At 30.2% G+C, this 15,039-nt stretch overlaps 2 long non-coding RNA genes across 2 annotated transcripts; one reads left to right on the top strand and one right to left on the bottom strand.

Annotated features, from left to right (window-relative positions):
- Positions 1–8,687: 8,687 nt before the first annotated feature.
- On the bottom strand, positions 8,688–11,714 carry LOC127129201 (uncharacterized). The gene is made up of 2 exons (XR_007806219.1): positions 11,445–11,714; positions 8,688–9,014 (listed from the first exon to the last, which is right to left on the bottom strand). It is a non-coding gene; the product is annotated as an uncharacterized LOC127129201 (long non-coding RNA).
- Positions 9,587–13,895, top strand: LOC127129200 (uncharacterized). The gene is made up of 2 exons (XR_007806218.1): positions 9,587–10,653; positions 13,442–13,895. It is a non-coding gene; the product is annotated as an uncharacterized LOC127129200 (long non-coding RNA).
- The last annotated feature ends 1,144 nt before the right edge of the window (positions 13,896–15,039 follow it).

Genomic DNA, 15,039 nt, shown 5'->3' with positions numbered 1-15,039 from the left:
TTCTTGATCGACTGACAATTCTCTATGCTCTGTTTTATCCTTGCTCCCAAGTCTCCTCCTTCTCTCTTAGAAACTCTCCTAAAATAGTGAAAGTCCCTTGGCATTGGTTGGAAATCCCCATAACGTCCTTGCTGCTCAAGCGGGGGTAAAAAGCCTAAAAATTGGAACATTTTGCGGCTGGGATGAAACGGGTGGCCGTGTTAGGCCTCTGCCTTGATCCTCATCTTCAACTTTATCCTAGTGGAGCTGACACGAGTGGCCGTGTCAGGCCCCTGTCTTGGCCATCTCTTGCAACTTTCTTTTCCTTCATCCTGACACGGCCCGTGTCAGGTGACACGGGTGGTCGTGTCAGGCCTCCTGTACTGAGAAATATCCTTTCCTCGAATGCCGGAACCCTCGACTTTCTTGCATTGAGTCTGTTGGATCTTCTACTTGGACCTGGAGGGAATAAACACGGACAACCAAAGCATAAAATCCCGAAAACACGAAATAAAACTAAAAATTGATAAAATACTTTACAAAAATGAAAACCGACTTAAAAGGTGACATAATGCGCACAAAGTATTTAAGAATTCTTGGTTTCTTGTCGAATAAGTGATGAAAACATAGTGAAAATGGTGATCGATCACAACCCCAAACTTAACTCATTGCTTATCCTCAAGTAATGTTCTAAATGATAGAGTGTGTCACTTCCCAAAACTGAATTTTTTTTACCACAATATTGTTGAGATCTTTCGCCACACGCCTTCATTATCCCTTTCATAGTCCATGTTTTTCTTAATTATTTTTACGTCGCACTTCCACATTGACGTACTTCTTCACCTGTCATCTTATATCACACTCTCAACAAGTCTCTTCGGGTTAAAGTGTTTACACTCACATTTCAGAATATGCAATATCGACTTATAAATTTGAATAATTTCTCCGTTCGTATCAACTACACACAACACACACTTTTTGAGGTCTTTCGGGTTGTAACGAGGCTTTGGTTACTGTGGGGTAAATACAAACAAAAGGGGAAACAAGTGGTTTGGGTTCAGATTCAATGTCATTATTCTTTTCACTGTGTTTGTTCTACATCTCATTTCTAATTCTTTTCTTTTTCAGTTTTTTTACACAATTCTCTTTTTTCTTCTTCATCTTTTTATACCCAACTGAGTGTTTCTCATTCGGTTAATGATTTTCTCGTTCCATCAAATTTCTTTTTTTTTCGATGGTCGTTTTTCTTAATCTTTTTCCGCACTCACCTTACTTTAAGATACTTATGGGGTTACCCCAAACTTAGAATTTAACACAGCTTAAAGAACATAACATTTTCTCTGAATATGGTAAGGAAGTGTTTGGACCGCGGGTTACATTCATGTAGTTATACATACAAACAAAGGGTACATGCTCAAACGGGGTTAACAAGGGATAATATTAAAGGGATGGCTAGAATGGCTCAGGGCTATTATTCAAACAACGTGCCTCAGTGTGTGTATATATGTAGTGATATTCCCAAAGAACATATGAAAATTTAGAGTGATAAAGACATACCTGAATATCGCTCATGATGACAAACGTGTTTGTCTTTTTATGTGCTCACCATATTAGGTAAAACTTGACAGAATCCACAGTACTTCTAGCATGGTGTGGCTTCTTACTCAACTCGGAATGCACAGGGAACCTATGTTAGTCGATCTTAAGACAGTAGCGTCCAATCTTTTTCTTCAGCAGTACCAATTTTTCGAGAAGATCTTTTAACAACAAGCAACCGTAAGTGGAAGGATCATTTCATCCACTACCACTAATGGTCACCACCTAATCCAACAATAACACTAAAAACCTAAAATACATGCAGCAAATGATACCTAACAGTAAAGACAAACCAAATGTAAGCAGTAAACAAAATGGGAAATAATTAAAATTAAAACATAAAAAAAGCATAAATTAAACCTCCCCCACACTTGAACTAAACATTGTCCTCAATGTTTTAGAACAAGATAGAAGGAGGGTGACTCACAGTGCCATACTGAGGAGGTTGGGGAGGAAAGTGAAACATCAATTGTCACATCATCAGGTTCATTTCATCCAAAACCGCCCCTTGCCGATCCTACTCGATGCCTTGTCTTGATTTCTTGGTTCTAAGGTCACCGAGCTTGGTTTGTACTCATGCCCACTAGTCGTGATTCATGGATGATGGCCTAGTGCCCTGCTGGGCTGGCTCTTGGGGTGGGGTACAAACGGTTCATGATGCTGCTTGTTTTCCTGCATTTGTTCAGCCGCAACCAAATTTTTAGCATCGTAGCCTTCCTCTGTATCAGGGTCAGCACTAATATATAACCAATTAGCACAATCAACAATACTTACTCTGTCAGGATTAGGTAGTGCAATGATAAACCTTTTATGAATCAGAACAGAGTAGTAATTATGTGCAACAGAAATCATACCTTGTTGGTTGAGAGCTGTCATATCTATTTTTGTCTTACCTGCCATAGGGTTTTCTTCAAGCAAGGTTTTTGTTAAGTGAATGACGATGAAACGAGGAGAGTTGATAGGTAAATGATAATTTGGAGTCTAATTCTATGAAGTATTCAAGCAAAATAACATACATGTCGATTTTTAGGAAAAACTGAGGGAACAAATTAATTTAAAAATTTAAAAAATAATATAAAAGCATCATATTCCTGTAATTCATGTAAAAGAACTATCACGTTGATTTTAGACAAAACTGAGGGAGTGGATTATTTAATAATTAAAAATAATATAAAAAATAATAAAAATACATTTGAAAATATTAATTTGAAAATATTGATGCAAAGGATATTACCCCTTAGTTTGGCCATGTAACTGAGGGATAATACAAAGTAAAAATAAAAAAACTTAATAAAAAAAGGCATTTGAAAATATTAACTTCATAATTTAAAATAAGTAGAAAAAGGGAAAAGGGAAAGGTGTCAAGTGAGAAATAGTGACGCTAAATCAATTGGAAAAAAAATAAGGCTTAAATAGTCTTTTGGTCCCTGTAAGTTGACGTATTTTTTATTTTCGTCCATGATACTTTTTTTTCCTGAAAATAATCCATGAATATTAAAATGATTTTGATTTTAGTCCCTTAAGTTAAAATCCGCAGGAATCTTGCAGATTTTAATTTTAGAGACTAAAAGCAAATGAAATTCAACATATAAGGACTTTATTCACACAAAAAAGATATGTGGACGAAAAACAAAAACACACCAACTTACAGGATCAAAAGACTATATAAGCCAAAAAATAATAACATAAAATGCAGTATCTGGGATTCTAAGCGAGGTCTTTGGTTATTAGATTCCATGGGTTTTGCCCGAAATCAAGGGTATAAGTTCTATATTTTAATAAAACATGGCGCTATCAGGACATATACCTCGATTTTTGATTGGTCGATGGAAAAGCTTTGTCATAAAATATATAAATTGTAGTAGTGTGTAATTTTGTAGTGCGGGTTTGGAGGAGAATTGTGTCTTGGCTCAAGGTGGATGTAGCATAAGCAAATTCGGGTAAGCAACATTTCTGGAAAAGCATGAAGTTAATGAAGGATGATATACCATTTATGACTGTGGTAGATATGGAGGAGTAAGTGGATATGGAGGTGTTTATTATCAAGGACAAGATGGTGTAGAAAAGGAAGAAGACGAGGATAATTAAAATGTTTGAATATGAATCTTTTTATTTTTAAATTTAACTTTGGTGGATATGGAGATTATTTATTTTTATTGCAACTTTAACCATGAAATATTTAATTTTATAATTTTATTTAAAATTTAAAATTTATTTATTATAATAATTATTCATTTATTATAATTATATTATTATATTTATAGTAATATGGTTATAATAATTTTATATACAATATTGCAAATATTAGTAACCCTGCAAAAAATATAATCAGACTCACTTGCATGGGAGTACCCCTCACAAATACCAAAACGTGACAGTGCATCGTAAGTGGTTTAACCCCTCGCAAATTACTGACACACTGCACTACAATGCAACACCTATTATGCGCCTACGCCTGCATGTCTACGACATGAAAAATGGATCGAATTTTGCGAGTGGTTAACCCCCTGGAAAATTAGCGATACGGCTATCCCTTAGCAAAAAGGTTGTGATGACTTGTATTTCGAGGTGAGTTGGCCCATCGCAAATATTTGTTTTGTAAGGTTTTTTGTTTTGCACTTATGAGGAGATTAACACCGACAAAACAGTATTTTTCTTATAGTGGATGAGATTATGTTTAAAAGATCCGTAAGAGAAAAGGAGAAAGTTCTGGATAATATTAAATTAGGATTTCAGTTTTGGTATGTCGCTACGCAAGTCGAATTTTTTTAATTCAATTTTTTATTTGGTGTTCCAACTCGATGGTATATTTTTAAAGTGGTTGATTTTATATTATGTTGGATTTATTATTATTATTATTATTATTATTATTATTATTATTATTATTATTATTATTATTATTATTATTATTATTATTATTATTATTATTATTATTATTATTATTACTATTATTATTATTATTATTATTATTATCATTATTATTATTATTATTATTATTATTATTATTATTATTATTATTATTATTACTACTGAGGATCAACTTACTTCAAGAATAAGATGTTTTTAACTTACTATCAATCATACTCTTTAAATTAAATTTAATCGAATGATTAATTAAAATAAATATTAATTTAATTCTTAGTTTAACTTCAATTTTAAGAGTAAGTTAAAAAAACTTACTTTTGTAATAAGTTGAATTTCACATTATTATTATTATTATTATTATTATTATTATTATTATTATTATTATTATATATCTTATAAATTAATACCCTTTATACTCTATAAATATCATTTTTTTTTTTTTAAATAAGGTTATAGATCTACTTGAAGATATGAAGTAAGTTTATTAGTATATTGTTAGTTTATGTTTTTTTTTTTCCATAAATATCTTTAAATATATTTATTTAATTCAGAACTTATCATTAAGAGGATATAATACATTGTACTTTAACTGGAGAGGATCCATCCCCGTACTTTATGAGATGACTTTGCTGTCAAGATGCACTAATTTATAGAGAACCATGACTCATCACGTGAAATAAATGTTCATTAACATTGTTTAATATATCTTAATAACAAATAGATACGAAAATGTTATGTGTCCACTTACTTCATTTATATCATATGACTTTTAGTTACTTTAGGTATATCTAACGCACCATATTATTAAATTAAAGGATAGTAGATATGAAATGTACCAATGATTGATTTTAAAAATAATAACCATATTTAACAAGCTCCGGTTAAGAAACGAAATTTTGGAAAATATTAAGTTTGATTCTCAGTGAGAATAATGTTTAGCCAGAATCATGATCTCACGACACGAGTTTTGAACTATTAGAACCCCTTTTTTCTTGAAAACCAGAGAACGAAAGAAAAAATAAATAAATAATAAACTTATGATTATGGCAAATATTAAAGTTATAGACTACTCTGATTTACTTATAAAAAAAAAGACTACTCCATGAAAAAATAATTGAATATACATATGGTAGACAAACTAATTGGACATGTAGAATGTATCTGATTATGCAATAGTACAAAATAGAAGAATGGGAGGAAATTATGTCGATTCATTTAAGCAGCATTGACAAAATAACACAAATCCCATTATCCAAGACACATAAAACCCTAATTGGATGTTACTATAAAAAGATTTATCGGAGGAAATGAGAGGAGCTTAGCATTTTTAAGGTAGAAGTGTTAGAATTAATTTAATAATTAATTATACAAGACATATTTAAATACGAATATCAAATATATAATTATAATTTTAGACGAAAACAAAACAAATATATAAGCATGCATATACATAACTTTGTGATTTACGATATATTGATTTATTAAGGAGTATAGGAATATTTGGACGAATTAAAGAAGAAAGTTTTGTAGGCACTGTTAAACAATAATCCTAAAATGTAAAAAAATGTAGAGACAAGTGACTAACACTTGTTGGCTTATGGATCTTCCTCAACCGATACTTCTAATGCCTCAAACATTCTTCATATGGGGAGAAGGGATAATATGTTTGTGTATGGTATATTGGGGACCATAAGTTATATATAAGGTGATGACCAATTAGAGTTCTCATTATTCCGAAATGGGTCATCCTGACATTCACTCATATTTTAGCCCATATTTAATTAATTAATTAATTAATTATTAAATAGAAATCTAATTAACCTTTTAAATTTATTTGACCATTTAATCAACTAAGGCTCTTAATTTGATAAATAACTAATATAATTAAAATATATATGTCCACATAATAATTATTGGAATATAATAATTAAGTATTATTTAAATTATAAAATATTCCAACAATCCCATTTGGGCAATATAATATTAACAATTATATCACAATTCTTTAGGCGCGCATATGAATGCTATTTATCTTTAGATTTCAACTTTACAATCTGGTCCACCTCATACATTAATAATGAGACCACCGCGTTTGTGTACGGTATATTGGGGATCATAGCTTATATATAAAGTGATGGCCAATTAGGGTTCCCATTATTCCGAAATGGGTCATCCTGAAATCCGCTCATATTTTAGCTCATATTCAATTAATTAGTTAATTAATTACTAAATAGAAATCTAATTAGCCTTTCAAATTTACTTGACCACTTAATCAACTAAGACCATTAATTTGATAAATTACTAATATAATTAATATATATATATATGCCCACATAATAATTATTAGAATATAATAATTAAATATGATTTAAATTATAAAATATTCCAACAAGAAACACTTAGAGAAAATCAATAAAGGAAGTGAGCTGAACAAAGTAGAGATTCTTCTTCTCATCATTTCAAATGTATGCTATCAGAATCTTGTGTGACAGAAGACGTGACTAACGATTGCAAGAAGACAAAGAAGTTACTCTTAGGATGTTATTTCTTTTTCACCATCTATTTGAGAATGTTTAGCTTAGGAACCAGTATTTACGTATGTACTAAGCTCACCATGAGCTAAAATCTTTTATGTTGAGAAATGTGAAGTTAATATAAAGTAGTCTTTTATGTTTAATGATGTGTTATTAATGCTTTATTTTGTCATCTGTTAAACTATTATAAATATGTTTCTTTGAATGATCAACTTAGGAATAGATACAAGCTTGTTCTTATGAAATCCAATAACAAATGTATTTCATGATAAAAGTGATTGAAAATAGTATGATATATATATATTCACTATATTAATTATTTTAAAGATAAAGAGATACAATCACAAAGGATATTCAGAAGAAAACCAGGCATGCACTAAAGTTACAAGTGAGGCTTAGATATTTGTCCCCTTGTTTTACTGTATATGTTTATGATGATGTAGAGATACACCACAAGATCACTTTCTAACCTTTCCTAGCATGACATAACACATCATACACATAGTTGGCAAGTTATATTAATGGAACATTGCCTAACATGTTCTCTATTATTGAATTCACTTTCTTGCTTAAAATTGTTATTGACTTTGTTTGCTACCGAACTGAATATGTGACAACCATAAACTATTTTTTATCTTGCTCATGCTCATTTACAAAAGATAGTCTTCACAAAATCAATCTAAGTTATTTTCCACTCCTTGTGAATTTGACATCCTTACTAGTATATCACTTGCTACTTAAAACATACATGACATCACACATTTTCTACCCGTCAATCATGTGTATTTGTTTTGTGGTGTTATCTCTGATTAAAGGGAGATCCGCTAACGCCTTCACATCATTTGGTTTGCAAGTGTTTGGATTTTATGGAAAGAATGAAACAAAATGTTATTTGGTCAAAATGAATTATCACCTTCGTGGATTTTAGGGCAAACCAAAACTACGAATTAGTGGTGACTCAATTCAAAATAGAAAAACTTTTAGTGTGTCCGAAATCATAAGTGGTTCATTCCTTTAAGTTGTTTTAAACACATCATCGATTTATGTGTTTTCTTTTCTTATCTGATTTCGCTTTTAGTTTTTGTCTATTATAATATGACTTTTCCTGATTTTTATCTTTGCACTCCATATATTGAGATAGACTCTTATTTAATATAATTTTTCTTTGACATCAAAAAAAATATATCCATTGTAAATAGCATCCTCATGAGTAAGAAGTTGGTTCAATATGGTACTAATTGAATAACATATTAGAAAATCAAATATTAATGTCCTAAAAATTATGTTCAACTTTTTATACTCAAAGGATATTCATTTTCTCTACTTTTGTTAAATCATATTAACCACACTACAAAAAATAACATATATCACCTCAAACGCAAAATGGAATTTACCTCGGTTACACAGCCGAGGTAACGAAGGGTGACATGAAAACTAGCCAGTTTAACCCTCGGTCATTTAAAAAGTGCGGTTATAATAGAAAATGTCATTGGTTTGATCTCTAGCAAAAACATATTTTATATTCATAACTATGGCGTACCACTTTACCTCTCAATTTTATATAAAATATGAGGTAATAAGTTATGTTGGTACATCAGTTTTAATTAATAATTGAGTGGTTAAATCTTATCTATTGCCATATATAATTTGTTTTAAAGCTCATTTTGACTGGCTTGTATCATTTTTTACATAGAAACAAAATAATGACGGAACTAGAATCAGATCATTTTAAATACACAAATTAACATTGTTCTCATCGACACATAATACAAGATTTACCTTGTTTTCAAAATCAAATGTATAAATTTAAATTGTTCTCATCAACACAGTTTACAAGATTAATATTATGTTCAAAATCAAATGTACAAATTTATATCACTAATACACACAAATAAAAGAATGTAAAAAATCACAAGTAATATACTTACTTTTGGTACTTAGACATTGAAGTATGTATATGTTTGTTTGTCCTATCTTGATACCACATGAGCGCTCCATAGTGGATGCATTCAATCAGAGGATCACCAATGTCTGAATATCCTGAACAAAATGAAATGCATTTAAGTAAATGTTTCACATTAACTAATATTATAAAATATTAGAAAACATAGATTTAGAAAATGATATGTAAATAAGAATCTAAAATATAAATATTTAAAAAGCTGACTATAATGATATGTACAAATATTCTCAAAATCATCAAAGATAGAATTTGAATTATATATTTCATTATCTTCAAGAATTAAGCTTGAACCGGAGTTATCATCTACATGTTGGTATTCACCCGCACTGTCATTTGAGTAATCAACAGTTAAGTGTTCATCATTGAATCATATATTTCATCATCATCGAGAACAAAACCAACTTTGAAAATCCATCTTGTTGGAGTAAAGAACATAAACTGTAGCTTAAACAAATGGTACAATACAAGTTTAATATATGGCATAAGTGTTACAATTCATTTCTGAAGTTAAAAATTCACATGGTAAAGGTGAATGGTCACACGTAGAACTTTGTGATGGTGGAAAAGTTGGATTCGCTTCATTAATGGTTGATACTAAACCTATTATTATATTAGGTGGTTGTATTAATTCCATAAGGTTACTTGAAATCATGATGCTATTTACCTACACCAATTTAGTAGTCAATGCAGACTTCAAAAATCGTAAAGTTAAGTGTAGCAGGTAGGAATATCAAAGAGTTTTGTTACAAATTCCCCAGTGTATTGTCAATTCCGCATTACCAAGTCCAGAGTAAGAAGTAACCTAGAAGTAATATATATAGAAGCAAAGTTCCCTACATCCTCGTTGTGTCTCTCAAAATATCAAATTCAGAACCTTTGAAACCATTTTCTCAATGTCTTCTTTGTCCAGCAGGTTATATATCAAACCTATGTTTATCAAACAATTTTTTTGTTTTTGTCTAACCTAACATGTTTTAATCTGGTTCGATGAGATTAACTGTTTCGAATTTACAGTGTATCATATTTTGATACAGACGAAATCATGAAAATAATAGGTGGATAGCTTAGGGATGTGAACCAACCATAACCTTTAAACGAAGTTCAAGCAACTTATATGTTCCCTAAAATCAACAAGAGTGAGGAGAATGAAGTACATTGTCAAGCACAATAGGAGAATGCGAATGATGGATTTGTTGAAAAGGTGAATGTAGAACAGTCCAATGCAACACGGGAGAAAGTGAATGTAGAAGAATTGAAATCAGATTTGTATTGGGAGAAAGAGATCAGAAGGACTTTAAAGGGTGGAAAAAATGTATTGGTGATAATTTATATAAGATATTGCAAATCATTTTTCCTCTATATGTTTTTCATTTTAGTATAATGATTATTTTGATTATGTATAAACTGACAAAACATTTAAGTTTGTAGTATTTTCCAGCTGATAATGTTAGGATGGGTCTACGTGTGGACCATACTGCCCTCACCTTGGTGGACCTTAAAAATATGACATTCCACGAATGTGAGATTCTCAAAGGAAACAAATCAAGGATGGAGAAGCACCTTGGCTATGGTTGGTATGAGTATGCAAAGTCAAAATAGTTTAAGATTGACGATCTCTTGCTATTTTATTATCGCACTGCTCCACAAATGATGAACGTTAGGCTGCTGAGACAACCAAGAAAGAAGAATGCTTGAAGGAATAAATGAGGATTTAAGGTCTGTTTGTCTATGTGTTTTGAATGTTTCACTTTTTAATTTAAGGAAAAGTTATTCCATGATTCTGTCAATGTCTTTTTGATTTTAAGTTGAAGTTAATGTTTATGTTTCCCTTATTATGTAATATCAGTAAAATGAATGAAAAATTTCATTAAGTTTCTTTCAATTAGGTTACGTGCAAATGTTTGCTTTAGATAATATAAGTAGTAAACCCATATGTTAGAGTTTTCAACCTATTTTTGCTAATGCTAAAGTTAAAGTTGGTAAAACATTCATGATAAAAATGATAAAACAATCATAGCCACTTGAAAAACGATGTTGAATTATATACATAATATTATTATAACTTACAGAACACCAATATGTGAAGATTTTGGTTGCGGCAAATGTTGTATGAGAGGTACTTCATGATAAAAATGATAAAACAATCATACCCACTTGAAAAACGATGTTGAATTATATACATAATATTATTATAACTTACAGAAAACCAATATGTGAAGATTTTGGTTGCGACAAATGTCGTATGAGAGGTACTTGTTGAATCTCCCATGACTATCTAAATAAAAAAACATACTGACTAACAATATTTCAGTGATCAAAATGGAAAAACAATTGATCAAGAGAAACTAAAATCTTTTCAATGATACTAAAGTTACTTCAGTGATACTAAAGCCAATTTAATGAAACAAATGCGAGTGAAAAACAATTCATAGAACATGAAAGATATTTTAGTGATATAAACCTACTGTTGGAAGAAGAACGAACGTGAAAAAGAAGAAGAAACGTACCTCAAACATGATGACTTTTGATATTTGAATGTTGATGAATGCCAACTGTCGGAATATTTTTGATAAGGGTTACAATGAAATTAGCTTAGGATTTTTGCGAAAAATTGATAGGTAATGAAAAGTTAGAATCTAATTCTCTGAAGTATTTCATGCAAAAGAGAAATCACATCAGTTTTTTATAAAAATCATCAACACTAAAAACCCTTGTTTAACATTTTAATTTTAAAACTTTTACTAAATCAAACACGCCCTTAGTGTTGATGATTTTTAGTTTTGTCTTGTTTATTAGTAAAAAATAGATAGGGCGTACATCTGTTTTCTAAATAGTCCCTTCAAAATGGACCACAAATATTACCACACAAGTATAAAGTTTTAATTAAAATGTTAAATGAGACTCTTTGGTGTTGATGATTTTCATTTTTGTCTTATGTATTAAAAACTAGATAGGGGGTCTATATCTGTTTTCTAACTAGCACCATCAGAAATGGACCACAAACATTACCATAAAGGAATAAGTTTTCTGCACTCAATAAGCTGGCTGTTGCAGACTGTGAAGAGAGAAAGAAAGGTATATATGTAAAGATGTTTCCCAATGTTTTTTCTAATGGAATATATTTTGACTGTTGTGCTCTCTTTTTTCTCTTTTCTCTTTTGTATCCTTTTCGCAATTTTGATTCTTACATGCATCGTATGATGTTAAAAGTAATGCACAACCAAATCAGATAGTGGCAACAAAATTTCCACAACATAACACTCAACAAGACACATTCATTTTGCATCTGGTCCATGCTAATATAGGATGACAAAACCGACTGTGTCCATCACAACAGTCTCATTAGACCGCTATTTGAGTAGAATGAGTTGTCTTTTTTTTTAATTAAAATTTTAAAAAAATATTATTAAACTTTTTTAAATATTTAATTAAGACTTTTATAAAACTCAAATAATTTTGTGATATTTAATTAAAATATTTATGACTTATTTAAAATAATATTATTTATGTGTATTCAATTGAGACTTTTCATAACTTTAAAAAAATTAGTGGTAGTCAAAATATACCGATTATGATAAATTAAATCAATATGACAAATTATTTTGTAAATTCATTTTTGAGAATTTTTTTTAATTAAAAATGTATATACCAACAATTTTACTCATACTTTTTTAAACTTAAAACAAAATTCTATCATCACGGTTCATATCATATTATTATTATTATTATTATTATTTTTCTATCATTGTAATTTATATTATATCATTTTTTTTTATTACTATATTTACTTATACTGGTTGATTTTTATTATTTACCTCCAACATTTTTTATTTGATCTAATATTTTTTTAACATAATGTCTTTTTTTGAGATCTAAGTTGTCTTTTTTATTTTATATATTTTTAAGTTGATATTATGTTATGTTATTTTTATATTACTAATATTATTAAAATTTTATAGGTAGATATTAATTTTTTTAGTATGCTTTTCCATTATTTTTTATTAAATTATTATCCCAAACATTTTCACAAACACTTTTTAATAATTGCAAAACAATAATTATTCTTTTAAAAAGAAATCCCAAACATATAATCTTATTCAATCTTATACATAATATAATCAAGAGAATACAAATTAATTAATATTTCTAAATTTTAGTTTACATTTTTTAACCAACACCATCCTTTTATATAAAATCGAAGCATCACTTATTTCTAGATATGGAATATTTGGTAGTTCTCTTTGGAGTGAATTGTGTTTTAGGCCAACAACTTGAATCTATTAAATAATTGCCGTTATTGTTCTTGTTGAATTTGGTACTTGTTCTTACTGAACTTGTGTGTGCTCTATTAGCGGTAAGCTAAAGACAAAGATTTAAGGTGTATGATTTGTTTTGAGTGTGAAGAGTGATACGTATACACTAAAAATGAGATGATATGATTGTTTGAAATATCTCTTAAAATGTTAAGTGATGAAAAGAAAAAATATATATTTCGAGATTGCAGAAACCAAAAATCCGCAGAAGTAGTTAGAAGGATGTCAAAAGGTGTTCGAACTGCATGCAAGAGGTTTAGCGGGTGTGGTCGATGATGGTGAGACACAACCGTTGGAAATCAAAAATCGACGACGGTGGTGGAATCACATGTGGAAGGCTATGGTCTGCGGAGGGGTCGGTCGAGTGGTGGAGCTTTGGTTGGCAGCAGAGGTTCATGTCGGTATACAACGGTTCAAGTTTTTGGTTGGGTGTTTTGGGCTTCTCTGATCGGTCAATGGATATGTTCGTTAATGAGTTATGTTTTAGACTTCTTATGCATTCATTAGGTTTCAAAAGTTATAAATATGTATCTCCCATAGAGTAGATCATTTGATGACACTAGGTAAACAAATTATTGTGTTTATTGTCTTTATTTTATCTTATTTTGTCAATTACATTGATCTCTTAATGCTTAGAGATTTATATTTGTTGAAAGTCATATATTCTGGTTTCCATCGTTCTTTGTCCCCACACATCAAATTTTTTGTGTGATTGAACCTTTCAATTTCACAACAAGTGGCGCCCACTATGAGGAAATGGATTTTTTTACAAGTGAGCATCATTGATTCTAAATGGTAGATCGAGAGGTTTTCTAGAGACAACGATTTTCGGTTGTTGAAAGTAATATGCAAGCAATTTTAACTAAATAGACGTGTATTGAAGCATTGAAGGGTAAGACATTGATGCTTGCACGCATAATAGAAGCAGAGAAGACCGAGATGGTGGTTAAGGTCATAAGTGTCATTATCTTGTGCCTCGAGAATAAAGTTCTAATGGAAGTTGCTAGGGAGAAGACCGTGGCTTTGATGTGGGCAAGACTTGAATCATTTTATACGACCAATTCTTTGACTTATAGGTTGTGTATCAAATAAGAACTCTACACATTCCAAAATATAGATAACAAATTCATAATGGAACAATTGACAAATTTTCAAAAGATTATTGATGATCTAGAATATATTGAGGTGAAGTTTGAAGATGAAGACAAAGTTATACTCTTGTCGAGATCATTACCCAGATCCGTTGAGCACTTCAAGGATGCCCTTCTTTATGTTAAGGAATGTACTTTTACTTTAGATGAAGTCTAGACGATTGTAAGATCCAAAGTATTTTCAAAGATGAAACATTTGAAGATTCAAAATATAGGTGAATGCTTAAGTGTCTAAAGAGGAGTAAGTGAGTGTATAGTGATGTCTAAATCAAAGAGGTTAATGTTGGTGTAAGCCCTAGAGGCCAATACTTTTGGTACTTGTATCGAATTATTTATTAATAATAAAAGGATTTTTCTTTATTATGCTTGTCTAATAAAGTCCCTAGAATAGATAGTCCGTTTAATGTATCAAGTGTGACTTAATCATGAGATCACATTAAACATAAGGACATTATTCTTAAAGTATCCATAGTCGAGCTTTATTGTGAAGTGGGATAACATTAAAGCATTAAGACTATTATGTATATAGACTGATGATCACATCTCATGGATCATGGATAAGGAGTTATCAAGTCTTAAACATAGGTGTGAATATTAAGAGTAATATTTATACTGGATTGACCCGCTATGAGAATACT

The sequence above is a fragment of the Lathyrus oleraceus genome, chromosome 3, assembly GCF_024323335.1.
Source record: "Lathyrus oleraceus cultivar Zhongwan6 chromosome 3, CAAS_Psat_ZW6_1.0, whole genome shotgun sequence".
Lineage (NCBI taxonomy): Eukaryota > Viridiplantae > Streptophyta > Magnoliopsida > Fabales > Fabaceae > Lathyrus > Lathyrus oleraceus.
The sequence above is the reverse complement of the archived record's forward strand: the minus strand, read 5'-3'. Positions and strand labels throughout refer to the sequence as shown.